The sequence below is a fragment of the Callithrix jacchus genome, chromosome 2 (assembly GCF_049354715.1).
Source record: "Callithrix jacchus isolate 240 chromosome 2, calJac240_pri, whole genome shotgun sequence".
Classification (NCBI taxonomy): domain Eukaryota; kingdom Metazoa; phylum Chordata; class Mammalia; order Primates; family Cebidae; genus Callithrix; species Callithrix jacchus.
Genome location: NC_133503.1, coordinates 142,500,826 through 142,526,078, shown reverse-complemented (window position 1 = coordinate 142,526,078; position 25,253 = coordinate 142,500,826). Strand labels below are relative to the sequence as shown.

Below are 25,253 nucleotides of genomic sequence, written 5' to 3'. Positions count from 1 at the left end.
AAGTGGTAAACACACAGTCAGCTATGCCAGAGTTGGCAGTAGAGAAGGTATGCTGTTTCTTCTTCCATCTCCCAAATCTATCTCTCCCTGTTTCAGCTGTGACTGAAAACACACATGTCACATTGCTGGTAGGCTATAGTACTACTTCCAGAGAAGAATGCTATCACTGTGCTATAAACTCCACGAGGACAACCATTTTTGTCTACTTTTTTTACACATGTATCCACAAAACCTAAAATAGTTCCTGACATACATAGGAGAGGCTCCATAAATATGTATTGATTTAATGAATGAATGTGTTACTCCCTGAGACTCAAGCATGTTCTGATGTTTTTACCTGTGCTTAAACATGAGATACAGCTATATAGTACGTACATTTTGAGAGTGGTGCTGACACCTTGAGGGAAAGGGCTTATATTTTGATTCTTCTCTAAATAGCAAGTTATTAGCCATCAAAAGGTAAAAGCTAACTAGGTATCAATTATAAGTACAGTAAGGTTTGAGGACAAAGTAGAAAGTCATTGTTAATGAAAGTTAAACCCTAGAGTAGATTTACAGATATGCCTGGCTATGGTAAGGGACAGCGAAAATGATACAGAAGTTATGGCAGATCACACACTGAAGAGGGTAAGTCACTCTAAGGAAGAGGAGAAGAATATAAGCTCTGGAGAGCAAGGCCTGTCTATCTTATATACTGCCATCTCCCTAGCACATGTAGCATAATGTGGTACTAAATAACCAGGTACTAATTAGATAATTATTATTATAATTATTGAGATGGAGTTTCACTCTTGTTGCCCAGGCTGGAGTGCAGTGGTGAGATCTCAGCTTGCTGCAACCTCTGCCTCCCAGGTTCAGAGGATTCTCTTGCCTCAGCCTCCTGAATAGCTGGGATTACAGGCATGTGCCACCACACCTGGCTAATTTTGTATTATTAGCAAAGATGGGGTTTCTCCGTGTTGGTCAGGCTGGTCTTGAACTCCAAACCTCGGGTGATCTGCCTGCCTCAGCCTCCCAAAGTGCTGGGATTACAGGCATGAGCTACTGTGCCTGGTCACAAATAAATTATTTAGTTTTTGTCATTAAATGTGTTTTGAAGCAATAAGAGAATTCTGAATTGGGGGCTGCTTTTAAACACCTGACGCCCTTCATTGAGTCTGTGTTTCTTTGTGACCACATTCTGCCTGTGGCTGGGTCACTGCTGTACCTTTCAGGGTTATGGTCCTCCATATCCTCACAGACCCCACCTGGCTAGCTTCATTCATTCATGTTAACCAACTGGTCCTGGAGACACTTGGGTTTGAGACTCTGACAGACTAGAAGTCATGGTGTCTGAATCTTGGTCACTGCCCTCACCACATAGAAGCATTGTGATAAATGCTTGATTATGAACACGTGATAAACTTCTTGATTATGAACACGGTACCAGCCCTGTGGGTGTGGGGCTGCGCAGAGATGAGGAAGGTTGGTAGTGTCAGCTGTCACTGGGGTGGTGTCAACAAGCCGCTTAGCACTCCCTCTACCCTACTCTTCTTGGACCCTCATTGTCTTTATCTATTAATCCCCTACCTCACTGGCAACGTAAGAGTAGTAGCTTATGGATTTTTAGTGCAATAACTTTGTGTGAGCAAGAATGGGAGCATACAGTGGTCCTAGGGAGTGATGGGCAGGAAAGGTAAACAACACCTTATCAGGGAGGGATCCAGCGTAATTGTCACCTAGTCCCATTTTGCCAAGAGCTGGCCCATTTGTCCTCTTGCTGCTTGGAGAGGTTACTGAGTATCCATGGCTGCCTGAATCCCCCTCACTTCACTTGTTGCCATGGTGAGGGGCAGACATCATAGGCATTTACCAAAACACATGGCAATATGTTGTGATTTAGTGTCTCCTTTTCACAGGGAACCTGTAAGACTGGAAAAGTCACCTGACTGCTAAACCCTTTTAGTTTCATTTGAGTTTTAGGATGAGAGGCCCCATTTGTCTTTTTTATTCTCTCTCTTTTTCCCTCTTTCACTTTGTGGAGAACATTGAAAAAATCTGAAGATGCTCGTACCAGATGGTAATTTCTTTGTACTGTAAGACACCAGTTCCTGTGCTTTTGTGGATGTTTAATGGTTTAATGAAATCCCGGAATTTTATTTCTGAATTGTCATGTAGGATCGAATCTGTGTCATGCAGGCACTCTTAGGAATGGCTCAGCTAAGCAGACATAAGCTTGATTAGGAACGTGGTGCCAACCCTGTGGGTGTGGGGCTGGGCAGATATGAGGAAGGTTGGCAGTCTCAGCTGTCACTGGGGTGGTGTGGACAGGCCACTTAGCACTTCTCTCCACCCCACTCTTGCTGGTTTCTGCCAGTGCCACCACCTGGAGACTTCTCTTGCTTTGTAAGAAAGATGATGTGTGTGTGGTATTCCAGAGAAGAGGATAGGGTAGGAGATTTCACGTGGGTAGCAGTGATGGGGAAGGGTAAGCATAATAAACTTACTGCAGAAACATTGTTTCCTTTGGCTTTTCTGAAATATAGTATCTTTGAACGCATATTATAAGCCGATTCGCTATAAAGTCACAGAATGTAGGGGATGAAGTCTTATGAGGTCAGATGGCAAGCAGAGCTTTCAAGTCCATGGGGTCCTGGCACAGCTGAGTCCTGGCAGTGCCTTCACTCATCCATGCATAGACACCTACATGTTCCAGGCCCAGCCAGCCATTCCAGGGCCGTGTTTGTCATGATTTGTGTTTTTTTCACTATGCACTCACCTTTTCACTTTAACTTTTCTGTTATGTTAACTTTTCTGTTTTGTCTACTGACTTGGGTTAAAGGCCCAAATTACTAAGCTAGGTATTTGCATGTGCAGTGGCTTAGTTCCCAGCATTGATGGGGAGCCTGCTACATGCTTGCACTGTTCTTAGTGCTGTTCATATGTTAACTCACACAGTTTTCACCCTGTGGCTGGAAAGCAGGTACTGTCTTCATTTTACAGATGTGAAAACTGAGACACAGACAGACTTACCCATGGAGCCCACATATCTCTGCTTGCCCAGATGTGGATTGATGTATGCCCTTTTATTCCAGTGTGATTATCAAAAGCACCCCCATTTCACTTTCAAAACCTCCAAGTTTGACCAACGTATTATGCCCTTTTCCCAGTGTCTAGAAAGTGACCTGGTCTGGTTCAAGCTCAAGCATCTGGCTGGAGAGCCCGTGCCCCTATTCTGTGGCGTCAAGCCACACCATGTTTCTTCAGGACTTCAGTTTGTGGTCATTTTCACTCGCATTCTCAGTGGAAGATTCTGTTTGCCGGGAGGTGGATGTGTAACTGTGTCTGGAGCTCTCTTGCTTAGTTCCCTAGATGTTTTCAGTCCTCTGTTGAGAATGCACTCATGGGTGTGAGGAGCATGCTTTGACTTGTGAAGCCCGATAATTACTTTAAAAATTTTTTATTTTAGACAGCACCCAGGTAATACAAAGAGGGTTAAATTGGATTTGCTTTGGAAATCAGGCCATGGGCACCAGCAACTCCAGTCTGAACAGCCTGTGCCTTGTTCCCTCAGCCCAGGCCAGCCTGCTACTGCCCTGGGGGTGAGTGTTCTCACCATTGCTGTGCTATTCAGAGGGCTCTGGGAGCCCTTTAAGAGACCAGTCTCTTCAGGCCTGAGTAAGAATTCCCCACCCCATTAGCAAGCAGCCTGGACACTTTCTTGCTCCCATCCACTCTTACACATCTCTTTGGACCTTGTAGCGCAAGATGATTCATTACTGTGTAGTCTTTTCTGGGCCACAATATTGTGATTACTTTACTTAAGCAACTTTTTAAATTTTGGTTTTCAAATATATTAAAATTATTCTATGGAGGCTTAACAGTTTTCTTTCTCAGTTGATCTTCTTGGGGCGAATAAAAATTTACTTTGCTGTGTGTGTGTATGCGTGTGCATGTGTGTGTTGGGGAAAAGTTATGTCCATAGATGTTCCATTTTGTTACTGCATTTCTTTGTGACAAGAGAAAAAGGCATTTCACATCATTTTAAAAAACCTATTTCCAACATTTAAGATGTGGATATAATCATTAACACACCCCCCTTGTTGATATGAGAATGAAGTTGTGATATTCTTTGAAAGCATAAGATAGTTATGATAATGTGAAACTCAGAGATGCCTCAGTAAAAGGAGTAATACAAAAGCAAAAACTTAAAAAGAAATGTCAAATTTCTCCAGCAGTAACATAGAAAATAATGCACCTTGAAGGTGGTGTGAGAATTAATTAGGTAACGTATGTGAAATGTTCCAAGAAGAGTGTTCTTTTTGTTATTATTAGTGTCATATTGTTCTTGCAACCCAGCATTCAAAATGAACTACAAAACCCAACCTTTGTATCAAGGATGTTGCATATTCTAATTGAAATGATGGTGAATGATGAGGTGTTATGAAACTGGGAGAGCTGTACTAATGGTCCCGGGTGAAAAGGAGATGAGCTAAATTTCATGGATTCTTGGGCTTTTCTACTTATTTCTCTGACAATTTGCTCAGCTGAATCATTACTGGCTCCAGTTAATAAAACATTATGGAGATACCCCACATTGAGAAGAACATTTATTTTCTTGCGGTTATATTTTTTCTCTACTCTTTATATAAAATACAAATTTGGCTCAACTTTAATCTGGGTCAAAAGTCACCTGTAATTCTTCCATTTTCAAAATCTCTGTGGCATGCACATGTGTGGATTTTGGGGGCATATGTGCGTCATCCACTAGGAAGTCCTGTTGATTCTGCCTTTGCAATATGCAATGATGACCACTTCTCCTATCCCACGTTAGTTTGAGCCGCTACCATTTATCCCTAGTTTTGTGTAGTAACATCTTAGCATGTCCTCCTGCTTTAGTTCAGCCTTTGCCCTTCTGCAGTCAGTCTCCGTCCAGCTCTTAGAGTGATCTTTGTGGAGTGTGAGCTGTTCCTGCTCAGAACCTTCCTGTGAATGCCCACTATCTTCCGTGATCCTGCTTCCTGCCGTGTCTCACTCATTCTCTCTGGCCTCGTTGAACTCTGCCTTTTCTTGACCACCTGAAGCATGTTTCTGTGTCAGGGCCGATTATTACCTGTTTCTAAAATATTCTTTACCTTCCCCTGCAAATTTCTTTTTTAAATTCCAAACCTATTTTTTAAAAGTTGAAAAAATTGTATGACCATGTTCATCTTGATTCACCAGTTAATACTTGCCACATTTGCTTTCTCTCCTTCCTTCTCTCTTAGTCCCTAGATGTATTTAAAATGTTTTTACCTGCTGCTGGACCATTAGAGAATAATTTGCAGACATTCAGATACTTACCCCTAAATACTTACGCATGTATCTCCTAAGAATAAGTACATTTTCCTGTATAACTACATTATTATGATAGCCTTGAAATTGAATATTATTATATGGACTGTGTCAGCTTTCTCCTATTTCAAAAAATGTGTCTGTAAAAGTTTTTTTTTAATTCAGTATTCAATTAAAGATCATATGTTCCATTGAGTTATCGTATCTATTTCTTTAGTTCCCTTTAATTTAGAAAATTATGGTGTCTTTCTTTATCCTTTAGTACTAGACAACTTTTCTGTTGAATGTCCCACAATTTTGATTTGTCTGGTGGTTTTGTTATCTTTAGATTCAGGTTAAACATATTTGGCAGGTGATGATGCCCTCATAGCATCATATCAGGAAGTCTAAAAGCTGGTGTCTGCCAAATTTTTCCTTTATGGTGATTATGCCTTGATCTTATTAAGTAATCTCTGGGGCAAAATTTTAGTCCATATGAAAATACTCTTCCCAACAAGATTTCACCCAGTGGCTTTTGAATTCATTGATGACTTTGCTTGAATCATTTATTACATTACTGTTTGTCACAGTTTTTTATTTCTACTATTAATTGGTGTTCTTTGTTGAAGAGTTTTCCCTTCTTTCTCTCCCTGCATTTTTAGGAATATTGACTCTTACATTTTTCTATAGAATAAAATGGAAGACGAATACATATTTGGTGTGTAATAATCTATAACCATCATTTCTTTTTTGTGGGTCAAGTTGTCCTAAAATTCTTCAGTGGGAAGCTGAAGCATTTGAAGCTGGCTCCTCGGTCCTTTTAACATGATGCTATTAATCTCTGAGCACCTCCTCACTTTCTGGCGCAAGATGTTCTAACTGTCCAGAACAGCTGAAGGAACACTGAAATGATACCTGGATGGCACTCTCCTTCACTTCCCTAGTGTCTGTACTAAATGTTACTGTATCCAAGGCCTTTCCTCGCCACTCTATGAGAGCACCACCATCACCTTTTAGATTGCTTCATGATGTTTCTTATAGTGAATATCTCACTTGACCTGATACATAACGTTTATTTGTTTGTTATTTATCTTACCCAGCTAGCATGAAACCAACAAATTACCAGAGATCTGCCTCTTTTGATTATCATTGAGTCCCTAGTATCTGGCACATAATATGTCCTCCACAAATACTTGTTACAGAAATGAATGAATGAATGAATTTATCCTCACTTTGAGCCTACATCAAGCTCTTCTAGCTGAGCTGCCACTGTTTTTTTATTTCATGACACTGAGATGAATCGGGCTGACTGCAAGGGGTTTATAGATGTTTGTCTGGAGTTCATTGCAGTTTTGCTTCTAGTAGTTTTTCTGCCTTCTGGTTCTGGTAGTATCTGGAAGTATTACTAACAATGCATTACAAATGTCACTCACTGCAAGGCACTTGTCATGGACAGTGGAAACATTTTATGATGCATTTCCTTCTTCTCTAGCTTCTCTGAACAGGAGGTTTGGCTATTTTAGAAATAAAAAATGAAACACTTGACTATGTTAGAATTTTTTTCACCATGGAATCTAATGCTGGCAACTAAAGATTGAGTAGAGTAAGGGTTTTATTTTCTAATGGAAAAAAATAACTATTTGTTCTGTTCATAATACCTTGAAAGCTTTCATGGGATTTGCAAAGTATAAGAGTTGCTTCTCATCTTCAAAGAATTTCTATTCTAGCTGAGATGGTAAGAATTAAGAATGTGGGGTAAGAATTGTTCATATAGCTGATGCATGTCATGAGCTGAATGGTGGCCCCAAAGATATCAGGTTCTAACCTCTGAAACCTGTAAACATTACCTTACTTAGAAAAAAAGCTGTCTTTGCAGATGTGATTAATTTAAGGATTTTGAGATGAGGGATTATCCTGGATTATCCCAATGGTCCCTAAATTCAATCACAAGTGTCCTTACAAGAGAGGCTGAGGGAGATTTGGCCCCCAGAGAAGCCAGAAGAGGCAAGGAGCAGATTCTCCCCAAGAGCCTCACAGGGAGCTGGCCTATTGACACCTTGATTTTGGCACGTTGACACTGATTTTGGACTTCTGGCCTCCAGGCTGGAAGGATATGTCTCTATTGTTTTAAGCCACCAAGTTTGTTATCGTTTGTTACAACCACTGCAGGAAACAAATGCAGTGGTAAACTGTACATGCTCCCGTTTTTTCCTGGGACCCTGAAATGACTGAGGGCAGTGTGGTGGGCACTTTTGCTGTCATGTTACAGAAGAAAGAGCCAAGGGATAACGGAGCCTAGTGACTTGAACCAGCTTTTCCAACTCTTAGCCCAGTGCCCCTTTCACTGTGGCCCGTGCCTCCTCCTAGTGACTAGAAACAGCACTGACTGAGTGCTCATGATGATAGTTTAAAAAAGACCACTGTGGCAGGAGAGATCAAAGACAAACGTGTGTGAGGTAGAAACACAAGGGCATCCTTAAAGGAGAAAAATATTGAGAGAGTCAAAAGGTGACCAGTCCTGCTCTACAGTCCATGGACATATTCCCTGCTTACATGCTCTTTAGCCTGGACACAGTGGCTCATGCCTGGAATCCTAGCACTTTGGGAGGCCGAGGCGGGTGGATCACCAGGTCAAGAGATCGAGATCATCATCGTCAACATGGTGAAACTCTGTCTCTACTAAAAATACAAAAAATTATCTGGGCATGTTGGCGCGTGCCTGTAATCCCAGCTACTCAGGAGGCTGAGGCAGGAGAATTGCCTGAACCCAGGAGGCGGAGGTTGCAGTGATACGAGATCGCGCCATTGCACTCCAGCCTGGGTAACGAGAGCGAAACTCCGTCTCAAAAAAAAGGAGTTAGAGACCAGTGAGGCTCGAGAATTGCTTGAAACTAGGAGGCAAACAAGGTTGCAGTGAGCTGAGATCATACCACTGCACTCCAGCCTGGGTGACAGAGTGAGACTCTGTCTAGAAAAAAATGCTATTTAACCTTCCAGGTGTTAGATGCCTCTGAGCATTGTGTTCATGTGTTTGTCTGTGCATGGAGAAGAGAATCCCTTGCCATCTAGTTGACAGCACATTTTAGCTTTACCTCATGGCGTCGTTGCCTCTGCTGTTGCCATGTGCATGTGCCATGTACATGTGGGTAACACCAACATGAGACTCCAAGAAAAAGCTGTGGGATGAACCACATGGTTCCAGGCCTCGGAGGCATTATCCCTTTCTGGGAGGCACTCAGTCAGGCTCACTCCTTCCTGGCAGCCATCAGAGCTCTCCTGCTGCAGGCCCTGCTGTGAACTGCTCCAGGCCTCTTGATCTGCACTGCTGCCACCTCTGCATATATGGTGGGGCCTTCCTGTTCTCTAGTTTACTAAACAGTCCTTTTGCTTCTGTGAGCCAAGCACAATACTGGGGAGATGAAGATAAAAGGGATTCCATCCCTCCTCTCAGGAGCTCTCAGACTCATATGGGAAACAGAAGGGAACTAGCTTGACTGAAGATAGCACAAGTATGGAGACAGTAATCTCATGCTCTCCCTCTGCCCACAAGTTTGGAGAAAAGAACGATGTGTTTAATGCACAGGTCTTTACAGTCTTATTCAGAAACCAGGAGATGGAAGGGATTCCATAGGCTGTGGCATTCAGGAGGGAGATCTGGATAATTAGCTTTCCTACAGTGTTGATCTGGAGATGTTGGTGTGATGATTATAATGTGTTATAATTCTTCACCCATTACCTTTATGAAACCTGTAAACTACCTGGGAGCCTTGATCATGCGGACTTCCTATTTAGCTCAGTTTGGGATTAAATAGAATATGGATAACTAAGTACTCTTTTTAACACTTTCAGTAGCCACTGACCCCATCCTCAACTTCTTTGCATCTATAGTTTTCTATTGGCAATGATTGGAAATATAAAAAGAGCTAAATTGTATAGACATCGCGTAGAGAGCAGCAGGCCAAGAGCTTTAAATCAAGCTGCAGATCTCTGTGGCACTGGGGTGTGGGGTCAGCCTCAGGGCCGATATAGACAGTCTCACCTTCATCAATATGGGGATCCTTTCTGTTAACATACATTTTTTTAGATGTTATGAAATCCCCCTACGTCATCTCTCGATTGAGAAAGTAAAAGCAGAAAATGACTGCAACTTCAGAGCACTGAATTTTTAAATTTTATTGATCACAACAGTGGTTATACACATTTGGAAAAAAAAACTACTGACCCTGTATATGACTTTGTTTATTCTGTCTATTGTCAGTGTTTAGACGCACAAATCTCTCATAACAGCTTCTCGGGTGTGAGTCGCTGTTCCTCACCTTGATGTCCCCATCAAGTTCTGCCCTTGGGTTTACCTTGGCTGTTGTTTCCAAAAGGAAAACAGATTATACATGATCACAGTTATAGAAATAAATAAAATGTCATTTGATGTTTGTTTTTTTTTTTTAAATTTTGAGACAGAGTCTTGCTCTCTGCACTCAGGCTGGAGTGCAGTGGCACGATCTTGGCTCACTGCAACCTCCACCTCCCGGGTTTAAGCAATTCTCCTGCATCAGCCTCCCATGTAGCTGGGTCTACAGGCACCTGCCACCATGCCTGGATAATTTTTTGTATTTTTAGTAGAGACAAGGTTTTACCATGTAGGCCAGGATGGTCTTGATCTCCTGACCTCGTGATCCACCCACCTTGGTCTCCCAAAATGCTGGGATTACAAGTGTGAGCCACCGCTCCTGGCCCTGATGCTGTGTGTTTTTGTGAAAGTCAGAATTGAAAGACTTTGGCATAAAATGTATTTTCTTGTTTTGTCAGTTCTTTGTATAGGTTTGTACCTTCCAGTGGCATCTTAGAAAGTACTGGGAACTAAAGAGGATTCAAATTCAGAACCTGGAACCCAGTGATCATCCTGTCTCCAGAGGCATTTTTATTTCTATTCTCTGCTTCTTTGGAGCTTCAAAGTAGATTTTCTTTTTTAGTGTAAAATCAGCTGCCTAAAGTACTGTTGCTGTAAAATCACACACATACATTTTTATAGTGCTTGCTTATTTTGAGGCACTGTTTTTTTATATGCACAAGTCTGTGAATTTGACTGTGAATGAACATGAGAGAGGATATACTTTGAAATTATTGTGATCATTTTAATACAGAACTAGAATCAGAAATGATCTTTCTAGTAAAGTAAAATGCATTCCTCTATTCTCCCTTGACTCTATGAGTTTTACAGTTTTTTAATCCCATCCAAGGTTGGGTGAGTTGTAGTTATGAGAGTAGGGTTTACTAAAGGAATTAAAGACCTAAAATACCCCTATGCTAATTATTCTGTGTTTTAAAATCAGTCTTTAGGAAGTTTTCTTAAAACTCTGTTTAAGTTGTGGCGTATCAGCAAATATAACCCACTTTTGTTAGGTTGCTGTACTAATGCTGTGGGAAAGATACCAAGAAGAGAAGATGTTCTTATTTTAATTTTAAATAGCAATTTAGTTAAGCTAGACACCTGAACAAAAAATGTACTGAGCTACGAATACCACACAAGTGGTATAATCAGAGGCCATGGGAATTTAGGATCAGGATTTAAACTGGACTGTGAAGGTTGATTAGGGGCTAAGTACGTGGAAAGGAGGAGGGAAGTTGGTTGGGGATGTGCAGACGAGCAGGAGTGAAAGGGACGATGTAGACTTCGAGGATGCTGGGTGAGACAGCTTGCCTGAGCACGCACATAAAGTGAGCTTGAGGACAGAAGGGATTTCTGTGGAAGAGGAACATTGGAAATAGACTATAATGTCTCATATGCTAGTCTTGATGAGTTTTCTGTTTTTGGTGTAGGACATGTCTAGAGATTTTTTAACTAGGAAAATAAAATAAACATGGTAGTTTAGTAAGATTTCAGCATGACAGAAATTTAGTCTCAATAGAGTAGAAGGAAAATGCAGACAAAGAATTATAAAAAGCTGAACAGAAAGGCAGCCTTGAGAAGGGGAAGGCAGAATTGAAGGTGTTGTGAAAGAAGAGTTGACAGGACCTGCTGAAGGATGGGAGGCTTTTTACACAGATTGGGAGAATTGTGATGTCTCAGAAGCAGGATCACAATCCATTTGGAAGATAGCAGTTTCACTTTTAGCTGTGGGTTAGTAATATTGAACCTAAAAATGATGGCACAGCAGCCAAGTAGAAAGATCCAGCATGCTGTTGGAGATGCACCCCGGGGATAATATTCAGAACTTCCTATATAATGTAGATGAAGGTGTAGGAGGTATCAACATTCTGCTTTGGAGAAACACCTGAATAGCCTTAAGGTCCAATTTGGGCTCACCCTCTAGATCTGCTAGAGATGCCCTAGAAGCTAGAGAATGATCCTTGGTTGTGGGTGCAGGGACATATTTGTTTGTTTTTTCTACTACTAGGATTGGGCTGCTGGAATTGAGTGTCATTAATACATCAAACTAGCTGTCAAGAGACCAAATTAGCTTGCTTTTGAGATACTTTTCACACCCCAGATACGGAAATTTCAGGCAATAATTTGTCTATCTTGTAGGTTCTTTACAGGTATTAGAAAATGTCATTGAACTTTGTGAGAAACAATGGTTATTGGTGCTCTTCTAGCCCGATGGCTTAACAGTCATTAAGAGTGTAATTCACATGTATATAGAATACATTTAACTTGGAACCATCTGCCTATTACATGTACAGACAGTTGTTGTGCATCTGACCAAATTTTGCAGAACAGTTCTGAATGATGTCATCTTTAATTTATCAAGGGAAAATCATTGTCCAGTACCACTATTACAGCAAGATTCTTTGTGTGTAGAAGTCATTTGAGGAAGAATATATGCCTTCCTAACTTCAAGCTACTTGCTGGATGCAAAATTCTGTTGGGATATACAGAAATGTTTCATCAGTTCTGAGTAGCTGGGTCAGGGGAAGTAGATGAAATTTACTGTCTCTAGCAGTGCCTGAGATGTACATGTCTGGCCAGAGATAAGTCCCCCAAGAGTCAAGGATGTTCTGGTGAGTATAGCCAGCTGCCACCGCAATGCTACGTGCATGACAATGCCTCACACTTGTCTGTGTGTTCATCACTTACACCCACCTCCTTTGAAAAGGATTTAAGATATTTTACATTAAAAAAATACATATGAAATTAGTTAAAAAGGATAAGCAAGAACTCAAACTCTAAGATACTTTTATGTGGCACTTGAGTAAGGTAACTAATCTAATTGAGGTCTAAATTTATCTTGGTTTCCTGATAATTATAGAAGGGAAACAGGATTGATCTCACTGACTAAAGAATCCATGTGTGGTTTTGGAGTTCTGTGCCTTGTCCTTGTGGAATTTTATGGGAAATCTTTTAGGAAATGGCTGATGACCTCAATTCATCAGAAAGGGTGAAAATATATTTTAAACGAGTCCTTTTTGGTATGGTTCAGCAAAGAATGTAAGTTCTGTATTTGTTACAAGAATATTGGTTTCAGCAGCAATCTAATTCATCTAGGGCCACTCAGAGATATGTTTACATAGCACGTCTCTCTTTGCCTTTCAGTTATCACTCTTCTCAACTTAATTTTGACCATTTCCAAGGAGTCTTCAGTTTTAGAATAAATGCTCTGGCTGGGCCTAGAAAGTGTAGTTATTCTGGGGCAGTCAGGAAGAGAGCCTTCTGCTTTTGATGCTGGTGAAGCACCTGAGGACTGGCAGTAGCAAGTCTCTGCCTCTTACCTGAGGAAGTGAACTGCTGGGATGTTTGTTGATCAGGACATTTTTTTCTCATAAAAGAATAAAGACTATGCTACAGGAAAAATAGTGCTGAACTGAGACTGCAAAGCTCTGCACAGTGGAGTATGGGAGAGATCATTTGGGCATTTGACTTTTAAAATCAAAAGTTTGTAACCCTCTACCTTTTCCATTTACTTCATAATATGGTAAAATGTGTGACTTTGAGGGGCATCACTTATTTTTAAGCCTCCAAGTGGGATATTTTGCAAAACGTTACCTAGAATAGCTGAATATGTTGATCTGATGAATATAGTTATTTAATAGTTATGTTTTTTATCTATTGAAAATTATCCGCTCTAAATAGAAGATTGTTTTGGAAAGACGTTGTACTATGCAGTCAATTGTCCATTTCTCTGCTTTAGGAGTGGCTAATAATGGATACTTTCTGACCACATCCACTCAGAACTTCGTGTTGAGAAAGATTCTGAGGCTCCGCCTGGGACGTAGTGGCTGAAAACTGTATAATCAATCAGCAGTATTTACTGCGGTGATGGCAGGATGGGGGTGGGGATGGCATGCACCTGCGCCAGGGATTGACCAATGGAAATTGTGTTTAGAAACTGGCAGGATTGCATTGAATTTATTTTGTCAGAAATTGACCAGAAGCTTCCGATGCTTCTAAAAACATCCTTAGTTTATTGTTCTTGGAGAGCATGGATTCCATAGCCCTATAAACAGATTTGGGTTTTTGAGAGAGAATGCGGGCTAGGGTCATGCTTATTTTTGCCCCATTTAAATTTGAGATTTCATTTTTCAAGAGAGACTTTGATTCTGAGGGCTGTAGAGTAGTATTGCTTCTAGAGGAGCATTGAAAACTCAGTGTCTCTGCCAAGATCAATTGGCTCAGTAATTGTTAAGTGCTCTCTAATTTGAGGACACTTCTCACACACAAACTCTTATGGATTCTCATAAAAACCCAATGAGATCATTCTTATTATTTATTTGAACTTTACCCATGATTTTTTTTTGTGTTTGAGACAGCCATAAAATGATTTGAGGCCTCAATTTTGTGGGAATAGATAGACTAGGTAGAGTTATTTGATGATGTTATTCTTATTTCAAACATGAGGAAATCAGGATTCACGGAGAGAGATTAACTTGTTCAGAGACTTAGAAACTAGGAATTAGCAAGGCCAGGATCCAGTCTGCTCCTGTATAATGGCTTTGCACATCTCAGCTTTCTGTAGGTGACTGTTCTTTTTTCTTTACATCATCGGCCGTATCCCATTCTGAACCACGAGCATCCTGTGTTTGAGAGTGTGCGCTTTCTTTTAACTTCTCCATGTTTCCTTACTTCAGGAGACTAAAGTCAATTCTAATAACAATTTGGTAAAGTGTCTCACTTGGCATGGAGGGTCATTTAGAGACGTAATATTGAGTGATCTGAATGTGTCTGGACATCATGACCTTATACCATGGCATAACTAGGAAAATTGTATCATAAAAGAGTATTTATTTTGCGTGTATTTCTGAAGCCATCCTGACAGTCTATTGGAATCTCCTGTTGGTAGTCAGGGAGAACTATCAGATCCTTAAAAAATGACATCAATAAACAGCACTTAAAGAGCTGACATTAGAAACAAAACTCATGTTCCCCTTGAGAATGCCATATTGCAGCTTAAGCCCATACCCTGGGCTGTCTTGGCTTAGTAACAGCATCTTGCTCTGACGGCCTTTTGTTCTCCCTAGCTGATATTTTGGCGGTGGATATCAGCACATCAGTTAATGTGCTTTCCCTCCTGTAGGAACTGATTTGACTACAGTTATGTTAGCTCATATTTTCTCCCTCATTAAAGTGCCTATCTGTAATTTGTTCGAAGGAGGTTGCCAGCCTGCAGCCACTGTTGGAGCATGGTGCCCTTTTACTGGTGATTAATTTGCACAACTATACAGGGTTCATTGTCTAGCTGGATTTAGTTTTAATATCAATCTGAATTACACTAAAATAGATATCAAGGAATGCTGCCTCACTCATCAGAGAGTTATAGCTTTTATTGAGGAACTAGCATTTATATAGCATTTTTATTTAGGGAGCTAAACAGTGAGCATGCCTGCACTATGTAGCTGACTTCATTTCGTGGAGGTAGATACAGTTTAAAGTTTCAACCCTTTGCTGCCATGGAGCTTTTCCTGTGCTCTTCATGGCTATGTGTACCTTCTTCATTAGTAGGATATGAAATGTCAGGAGTAATCAGTTTCTGCTCCAGGCAGCATTTGTGGGTGAGATCTGTGGTCAAACCAATGCATAGATTTAGTTTTGGAGGCAAAAGTTAATGTCACTTATCTCTGAGGAGCTACTTTTCCATGATCTCAGATGTCCATAGATTAGCCTTGTTCCAGAATCTATATGTGTGACTTTCGAACTGATTATTTTTATGATTTTGATAGAAGCTAGGGATTCTGCTTTAATGGTGAAGAGAAGGTTATTTCAATATACCTAGACCTCCCTCTGAGACATTTTAACTACCATTTGCATGACACTTGCTTTAAGGGACTTGGGGCTATTTACATAGTATCTCTGAGTGCCAGTTTCCTCATCTGTATATTGGGGAAGTTAACATGAACCATTCCATGTTTGAGGATCATTATGTAGCAGGCACAGGGGAAATGATTAGTAAATAGTTTGTACCAAACTGAGGAGGAGGGGAAGGAGCAGGGATTAGAGGTATTTGCTTATGACATGTTGTGATGTAGTTATTTTTTATGTAATGTTGTGATCTGTCAACAGAGGGTTTATGCTAGTGTTATGACTTACACAAAGCTTTATTAGAGGTGGAAATCCTGGAGGAATACAAAGATGTAACATAGGACATCAGAGAATGGAGCTTATAAAGTGAAATATTGTTAAATTCAAACAGGAGGACAGAGAAAGCAGTCCTGGACCACGCCTCTCAGAATCTCCTGACAGTGTTTAGTGACACAGAGGAGGCACTATGTTCATTCACACAGTCTTCCTTTCAGCAAGTGCTTTTGAGAATCTGCCACCAGCCCGGTTATGTTCGAGGCTTTAGGGATACAGTAACATACAGAATAGAGAAAGTCTCTGCTCTCATGGAGCTTATATCCTAGTGGGGTGCAGGGATTGGGAGAAGAGGATGTTACATAAACCAGAAAAACCCTGGAGAGTGACAAGTGAGCTGCAGGGAAATAAAACAGGGGAATCCGTGGCTTCTTTCTTCCTGAAGGAGTGGCATGTACGCTGGAACTAAATGACCTGAAGGCAACAGCCATGAGAAAACCAAAGCAAAACCCTCCCAAGTAAAGAGACCACCCAAGGCAGGAGCAACCTGAAGAAGAGTGGTGTGGGCACAGGGCACACGTGTGGATGAGTGGGCAGAGAGGCCAAGTGCATGGGACTTCATAAATTGGAGTAGGTAGGTTGAGCTTTCCTTTAAGCAGGATGAAAAGAAAGCACTTGATATTTTTATTTTTTTATTTTACTTTAAGTTCTGGGATATAAGTGCAGAATGTATAGGTTTGTTACGTAGATACATGGAAAGCACTTAATATTTTAAAGTAGGGTGATAACATAATAGGATTTGCCTCCTTAAAGTTTCCTTGGTTTCTGTGTAGAGGGTGGTTTGAGCTCAAAAAGCAGTTTAGAATGACAGATAATGTTGCCTCGGACTGTAGGGGTAAATAGTGACATTGGAGAGAAGTAGGTGGATTCAGGCTGTATTCGGAAGGGGAAATGTGTGGAGCTTGCCAAGAGATGAGTTGGAGGATGGGGGCGGCGGGCGCTGGGGGAGTGGAGGAAGACGACAAAAACAAGGATGGATCCTAGATTGTCCACTGGACTAACGGAAGATCATGGTTCTGTTTACACAGGTGGGGAAGACTCAAGAGGGCAGGCAGCAGGATCATGGAAAAAAATTAAAAGTTTTGTTTAGTTTGTGTTGAATTTGAGATTATTATATGATACCCATGTGGAGTCTGGAATTCCAAGGAAAAGTTAGGTCTGGAGAAGTAAATGTGGGACTTTTAGGCAAGTAGGTGGTATACAGGGCCAGGGGACTGGTGAAGTCAGCTAGTGAGAAGTAGCTTCAGGACAGATTCCTGAGACACTGCAGATTGAAATGTCATGCTGAGAATCCAGAGGAGGCATGGCCAGAGATTAGGAGGAAGACCAGGCAGGTGGTTTCAAAGAAGCAGAATGAAGGAGTTTCAGACAGGAGAGTGGTCTCCTCTGTGGAGTGATGCTGAAAGGTTTGTGCCCATCTGTGCATAGGCCATGGAATTAAATGACCAGTTTTAGGAGGGTTCAGGAGAGGTAGGTGAATAGAAGGTAGAATGCAGGTGCTGGAAAAAATGTTCGACCAAAGACAAAGGCGTTTAACATGCCAGCAGCTCGAGAAGCCCTAGACTTTCCTGCTGGGCAAATTGGAGTTCTGGATCTCTGAAAGGTACCTAAGAACTAAGAACTATCCTTCTTGATGCCTTTCCCTTCTTTGTTACCAAATCAGGTTTATTTTTAGTGCCAGCCTTATCTAAGCAGTAGGCCTGGAATGATTTTACAACCTACTATTTATTTTCCTTTTACCTGTAGCCTGCTTGTGTGTGTCTGTATAGCTGAAAAAGCGTTTGGAATAGGTAAGCTAGGAAGTGGGGCTTAGAGGAAGGATTAGGTTTTGGGGTAAGTGGAACAAGGGTGTACGGGATGGGAAGGGAAATCACAACAAAGTCATAGAAGGTAAAAATAACTTTCATATGTGGAGCCGCTTCCTATGTCATAGAATTAGAAAAAAAAAAATGGCAAAGTATTTAGCACAGTAGTGAAAACTCCAGCAGTTAGTACAGCAGCAAGAGAAACCTGAGCTTCATTTATTCCTTGCATTTCACCTACTTCTAAAAAAGACTCAGGTCACCTACATGTAGACCTACATGTAGCACAGTATAGAACCACTCATTCATCCTATAAACATATTGATTGTCGATAATGATCCCACAATAGAGGCTGGGCTACCAAGATGGGTGACCCATGACCTTCCCTCAAATGAAACAGACATGAAAACAGCTGTAATATAATAACAGACCAGAGGAAAGAGGATTAATTCTGTCTAATTCTGTTTCAGCAGGATGTAGGAGGATGAAAAGTTGTCTATGAGGAAGAGAGGAGGAGCTAGCGAGGCATCCAGTGCTGGCCGGGCAGGGTCACAGTGGAAGCAGAGTGCAGGGCAGGTCCCTGGGGAACACAGTGCTGGGAAGGGGAAGGAAGAAACATTATGTGCAGAGTGTGGAAAGGGAAACTGAGCTGAAGCGAGACTTGATTTTGTAGACAGTATGGATACATATGTTTTCACACAGAGAAATACTTGTTCTTTATTTTAGAAAGAAAATCTGTAAAGGTGCATCATATCACTCTGTCTTTTCCTCTGTTTATTTTTAGCCCTGTGTGTTCAAATGCTGAGAGAACATCACCCCTTGGATGAATTGCCACCACATTAAATAAAATATATCTAAAGATCATATTCTTTCCTTTCCAGTACTTTCTCTTTCTCCATGTAGACATATTAAAAATATATGTATACATTTAAAATGTATATATTTATTTATTTTGAGACAAGGTCTCACTGTGGCTCAGGCTGTAGAGCAGTGACATGATCATAGCTCACCGCAGCCTCAACTCCTGGATTCAGTCGATCCTCCCACCTCCTGAGTAGCTGGGACTACAGGTGCACATCACCATGCCAGGCTAATTTTTTATTTTTTAGAGATAGAGTCTCGCTATGTGGCTCAGACAGGTCCCGACCTCCTGGCCTCAAGCAGTACTTCCACCTCAGCCTCCTGAGAAGCTAGGATTATAGGTGTAAGCTGCCCTGTCCAGCTAAAACTGTCTATATTTTGTTTCACACAAATGTGCATGTACACGTGTGTGCTCTTACACACCTCTCAAAATCTTAAGTCCGAGGTTATATAAACTTTCTTCCTCAATGCTTGTGTATTTAATACCCTGAAAAAATAAAATGTTTTCTAATGGACATATTGTAGCTCAGAGGTTTTTTTTAAGTCAAATATGTGTATAAGTGTGTATAAAGTTTATGTGAAAGAAACGAGAGCCTTGTTTTCAGAAGGTCTTCTGTGTCGTGAAGGTGACATGTTTTTGCTTTCTTAAATGACTCTATATATGAAAAAGGAGTCACATTTTTATAGTTTATTTGGTGTAACCCTCCCTCATTGGCATCCAGATATAAAATATGCTGATGAATCCTGCTCAATGTGTTTTGAAAATCAGAACTTTTCAGATGAGCTAGAGGCCTGGACATCTGAATGTCTTAGGACATAAACTGCTCAAAATAATTACTATACTCTTTTTTTTCTAACTTTTTTTTAGGTGCTCCACAGGTTCAGAGAAACTTCTCAAGTAACAGACTATAGAAATGATTCCTAAAGTATGGTGTTTAATTTCAATATGCTTAAGGAAAATCCAGTTTCCTTTGTAAAATGTTCCTTATGTAACAAAACTGTACTGAAAAACTGTGGTATTTTTCTTTCTCTTTATTTTGTCTCCCTATACCACTGAGAAGTTAATGGTTTAAGGAAAATATTTCAAGCCCTGCAGATCATGTCAAATATTTGGTTTGGTAGGATTAATATTTTACTGCAGAGTGACAGTGGTAGTGCTGTCCTAGTTTTAGGGATGATTATGTAAACTAATGAGCCCCATCCATTAAAAAACTTAGGGAAACAAAAAGCTATTTATTATGTGGATTACACTGACTATAGTTAGAGGACACAAATAGTTACAATGAGTTTGCATTTAATTAAAGTTGCTCTTTTTGTGATGCTGAGGTTAATAATTATGACACTGTGCAAATGTTTAATTCCTTTATTAAGAAAAAAAAACTCGGTGGTTTGTTATTTTGTCCTTTGTGCTCTCCTAAAGCTGGCCTAAAGCTGACTTTTCACTTAAGTTTACCATCCTCTGAATTATTTCCATTACAACAGACCTCAAAAATTAAGTTAGCTGGGGTGTTGTAATTGTATACTTCAGCCACTAGAGGGAAGACACTCTAGTATTTATTCTGGGGCAAGAAAAGGTGCTTAATCTCTGATTCTGTGCTTAGTCACTGACCTTTAACCTGAATGTGGTTATCTTTAGCATTGGGATTACCTTTCTCTCTCTATTAGAGAAGAAACTTTGGGAAGGAAAAGGTAGAATTAAGAATATTGGACTAGAGCTTGGTATGTGGAGATACCTGCCTGAAATTTGGGGTTCATCCAGTTCTTTCAAGACATCTTCCAATGGGCGAGCAGCTTTGTTAGGGGAAATGAGTGATTCTTCCAGAACTATTTTTCTGTTAGGTATAAAATAACAGCAACACGACTAACATTTCTGGAATATCATACATCGTTTAAATACTTTAAAAATACTATCCTAGCAATGGTCCTTTGAGGTAAGTACTATATTCCCATTTTACAGAACAGGAAACTAAGGTACTTAGAGGTTAAGTAACTTATCCAAGATCACATAACTAGAAGCTACTGATGCTGTAATTAAAAATATGGGCAGTGGTTCCAGGATCCATGTTCTCAAGCACTATACAATACTGCCTTTCCACTTACACCCAGTTTCTCAAGCACCGAGAGACATTCACAGAGTTTTGACAAGCTTGAGTCAACAAAGAGGAGAGAGATTTTAGTTGAAAACCACAACAAGAAAATTGTAGCATCAAAATTTTTTTTTTGAGACAGAGTCTCACTCTGTCGCCCAGGCTCGAGTGCAGTGGCATGATCTCGGCTCACTGCAACCTCTGCCTCCCGGGTTCAGGCGATTCTCCTGGCTCAGACTCTGAAGTAGCTGGGATTACAGGCACGTGCCACCGTGCCTAGCTAATTTTTGTATTTTTGGTAGAGACTGTTTCACCATGTTGGCCAGGCTGGTCTCAAACTCCTGACCTAGTGATCCACCCACCTTGCATTGTTCACATTTTAACGTTTCTAGTATCAGGTTGTGGCTTACAGCTTTATTCAGAGAAATAAGACATATTTGTAAATGTAACATACCAACTTCATTAATTGTTAAATTCAATGCTCACAGAAACATTGTATATGAAAACAATTTCTATTTGAGATCTTTGAACTTCATGAGAATTCCTAATTGTGTGTGAGGATTACTGAGATATGAAGTGAAAATATAAAATACTTACAGGAAAAAATGTTATGTGGAATATTGGTGTATTTTAATTTGTTTGACACTATGTCAGATGGGACTTCCAAAGGTAAGAGTTTCTAGGACTTTGACATTGTTAAGTGGGATTCGTGGAAGTATATTCAAACTGCACCTGCCTCTCCTTATACCTGCTTGCTCATAATCTGGTTTAGGCTCCTTAATTTCCCTTCAGGAAGCCAGTTATTCTTATCAAGGCTTCAAAAATAGGCCTAGTGTTGAGCATGTGGAAGAGCTGCTTGTCTTCAGAGTGGTTTGACCCAGTCATTGATCAGCTGAAGTTTTCACTGTCTCACTGAGGCATGTGGCAGCCCAGAATTCATTCAAGCAAACTGGGCAGTCTGTGGTATTCAGGAATGGAGGCACAACAGGAATGCAGGTTTGTGGCTTTGATCAAAACCTCTATCCGCAAACAAGCATAGCCCTGTGAATATGGTGAAGCATAATTTTTTCCCCATTGACATTTTAAAACCAGTTCCCTTATAGAAAGAAATACAGTTTTGGACAAACTTAAGGGAATTTCAAATAATTTTCAATAAACAACACAGTCACACTAAGCAAATTATTTTCAATTCCGGAATGAAACATTTTTCTAGGATATGTAAAATGTGATAGTTTTATTTAGTAAAAATATGAAGGAACTTTTAGACTATCTTAAATCTCTGTTTTAAAGGATTTTTACTTCATCTCTCATATTCTTTAAATTTGTAATCAATGCCAAGATATTCAGATACCAGATATACATAAATAAATGAGCTGAGAAATGTGCTTTTGTAGCTTGATTCTTGATCTCCACCTTAGGGCATTTCTGTGCTCTCCGGCAAGCCCTCACAGGTTTCGTAGGGAGACACAGAGGATTGAGATTAGAATTTGCCAGCTGTTGACAGATCTATGGAAAATTCACTATGGTAAGAAGTTAAGATAATTTCATAAAATGAAGTTTGTAAATTATCAATGGATTTCTATTATTCATGCTTGTTTTCTTTTAAAGACCTCTTTAAAAATGTATATGGTGTTAGAAACTATTGATTTTGTTTGGAAATCAATAATAAACCACAGTTAGAAATACAGTCTAGGTTGGGGATGGTGGCTCACACACATAATCCCAACACTTTGGGAGGCTGAGGCAGGCAGGAGAATCACTTGAGCCCAGGAGTTCAATACCACCCTAGGAAAACATAGGGAGACCTCTACTCTACACAGAATTAAAAAAAAAAAATTAGTGGTCCCAGCTACTAGGGAGGCTGAGGTGGGAAGATCCCTTGAGCCAGGGAGATCAAGGCTACAATGAGCTATGATTGTGCCACTGCACTCCAGCCTGGGAGATAGAGGCCTTGTCTTCCATCACAAAAAAAATCCATTTATTAAGTTCGTTTATATTCACATTTAAAGAGCCATATGACCATTCTATATTACTTCTCTCAGTTGTTGATAAATTTATCTGGTCATGTTTCTCTATGAGACTTTTTCTTAAGTTACTTAACTGGATTTGTAAGTTTCTAGGTATAAATCTAGAGTTTCTGGAAATTGGACCGATAGATTACATGTGATTTCTTTGGGGAAACAGATATTGTTTTATTTATTGGACTATTTCTGAGAGAAATAGTTATGAATTTAGTTATTTTCCATTGAAATGCTAATTCTTTGGATAAAAAACTAGGTTCAGAATTATTTCAGTGAAAGCTTCTCAAAAATAATGACTCAAATTTAGGACCTTAAATTGCTACCCCACTCAAAGAAGAAATTATGTTCTAAACCGCTCTGAAATATCAGTCAGTTGAGAAAAGGGATGTTACAGAGACTACAGGCATGAAACGGTCTTCTGATACTTTGACATTATAAAAACTGGCTGGGGCAGGGTGCGGTGGCTCAAGCCTGTAATCCCAGCACTTTGGGAGGCCAAGGCGGTTGGATCACCTGAGGTCAGGAGTTTAATACCAGCCTGGCCAACATGGTGAAACTCTATCTCTACTAAATAATACAAAACTTAGCCGGGTGCAGTGATGGGTGCCTGTAATCCCAGGTATAGGGAGGCTGAGGCAGGAGAATTGCTTGAACCTGGGAGGCAGAGGTTGCAGTGAGGTGAGATTGTGCCATTGCGCTCCAGCCTGGGTGACAGAGTAAGAGTTTGTCTTTAAACAAAAACAAAAACAAAAAACCTGGCTGGCTGGTTTCCATATTCTGGTCTCTTCATTTGTTCACTATTTCCCACTTGTTCTTTCATTTGCTTCCCTTGAAGAGTAGCACATTGAAAAAATTCAGTAATTTTGGCATGGCTTATATTTAGGAAATGCCACCAAGAGTTCTTTTCCCCTTCTCCTTGAAAATTGTCCTTGTTTGGATACTAACATGTTATATGATGTGCATAACCCCCTGGTCCCATGTTGACAGATGGGTATTAGACTCACCCAGACTATTACCTGTCTTGTATCTTTAAAGCACATATGAAATAGCCTTTGTGATTGGGTGACTGGGCCAGTGTTCTCTATTATGTGCAGCAGGCGTCACTCCACAATAAAGCTGAAAGTAACAGACAATAGCTCAAGTTTTAGGTACTTTACAGATACCTGGCAGCTCACTGAAGCATGTCCACTCCTCTTTCTGGGACAAAATCATTGGATGGATCTTTCTGAGCCATAATTTCTGCAGTAATGTTTCTGACGCTATAATACTAGATACAAAGGATAAATAGAAAAATGATTATTCTGAAAGGGGAGAGAAAGGACTTCGGCAGTATCTGATGCCACTCGAGATGTTAAATGTGGTTATGTTTATCTTTTAGCCCCAGGCAGTTTATAGTTTAGGATTTTTGAGCGATTGAAGGATGCGCCTCCTCCCTGAGCCCTCACCAAAGACAGCCTGGGCCCTCCTGCTTTTTTTCTGTGTGTTTTGCATCAAGCAGTGTTATTTGAATGTAGTTATAGTTCCTTCAGAGAAGATGAGTTGGCAGCAAGGCAGATGAATATAGTCATGGAGCAAGTTACTAAAGACTTGGAAATCACTCTCAAAATATATAATGTGATTTAATATATATTATAAAACAATGATAGCAGAAATAAAATAATAAATCACTTAAGATGAACTGTTTCCAGTTTTCTAAGGTGCCTATGAATCTTTTTCTGTATGCATACATGATTTTATGATTGCAATCATAACATAGATATACTTTTTCTGTTGTTTTTTTTATGTAACATATTACCATGCTATATAATCTTCATAATGATCATTTTTGGTGTCTGCATAATTAGTAAATAAGCCATCTACTCTTGATAACTATGAGGAAAATAAAAGAGGTAGTGTCTATATCAAGGACTGGTGGCCTTTTCAGTATTTCGCATCTTCACTTCTGGTTTTCTCTAATGGAAAGAAATGGGGAGATGGAGTGATGGCTACCTCTCCTTGGGAAGCATGTATCTAAATTCTGATAGGTAGCATCATCTACTAAATTCAGACTTCCAAAGTCATGGGTAGACTCTGCATCACCTAAACCTTGTATTCCATCTAAAATTTTCAGTCCCCTCTAAACTGTAAACCCAGCTAGATGGTCACAACTTCTTCATTATCAACTAAACATTAATTCTTAAGCATTAATTCTTAGTCATCAATCTCATCTAAAGCCTTAGGTGAAATTGATTGTCTGTGCAATACAGGCAAGAATGAAATGTAGGAACTGGCAGTTGTGAAAGAGGCCGAAGTGTGTTGGGAAAGGATATGAACAGAGGGGGCTGATTGTGAAACATCACTCAGATGAGCTCATCTGAAGTCTGTTCAACTTTGTACCTCCTCCTAATACAGTGGAAGGTTTCTCTGTGTGAGCTGATATTTCTGAGTGGGGAGCCCCAGACTGTGAGGTGGTAGCCAGCAGATTGCAAACCTTGAGCACTGTCAGTGTAGCACTCTTGATTCTCATCTGTTCTCTGCTGTGGCTGTATGTGTTGATCATGTTTCCAGCAGGATTTAGTTTCTACCTTGGAAAAAGGTCATCCTGCTCGAGTTCCTGTTTTTATTCATCTTTTTAGAGAAGACAAAA

The 25,253-nt window shown here is 40.2% G+C and overlaps 1 protein-coding gene and 1 pseudogene across 18 annotated transcripts in view; one reads left to right on the top strand and one right to left on the bottom strand.

Annotated features, from left to right (window-relative positions):
* Positions 1–25,253, top strand: part of MAST4 (microtubule associated serine/threonine kinase family member 4) — a 581,015-nt gene that overhangs the window by 370,945 nt on the left and 184,817 nt on the right. The gene's annotated exons all lie outside the window — the stretch shown is intronic.
* LOC118151728 (small nucleolar RNA U3) lies at positions 19,345–19,455 on the bottom strand (annotated as a pseudogene).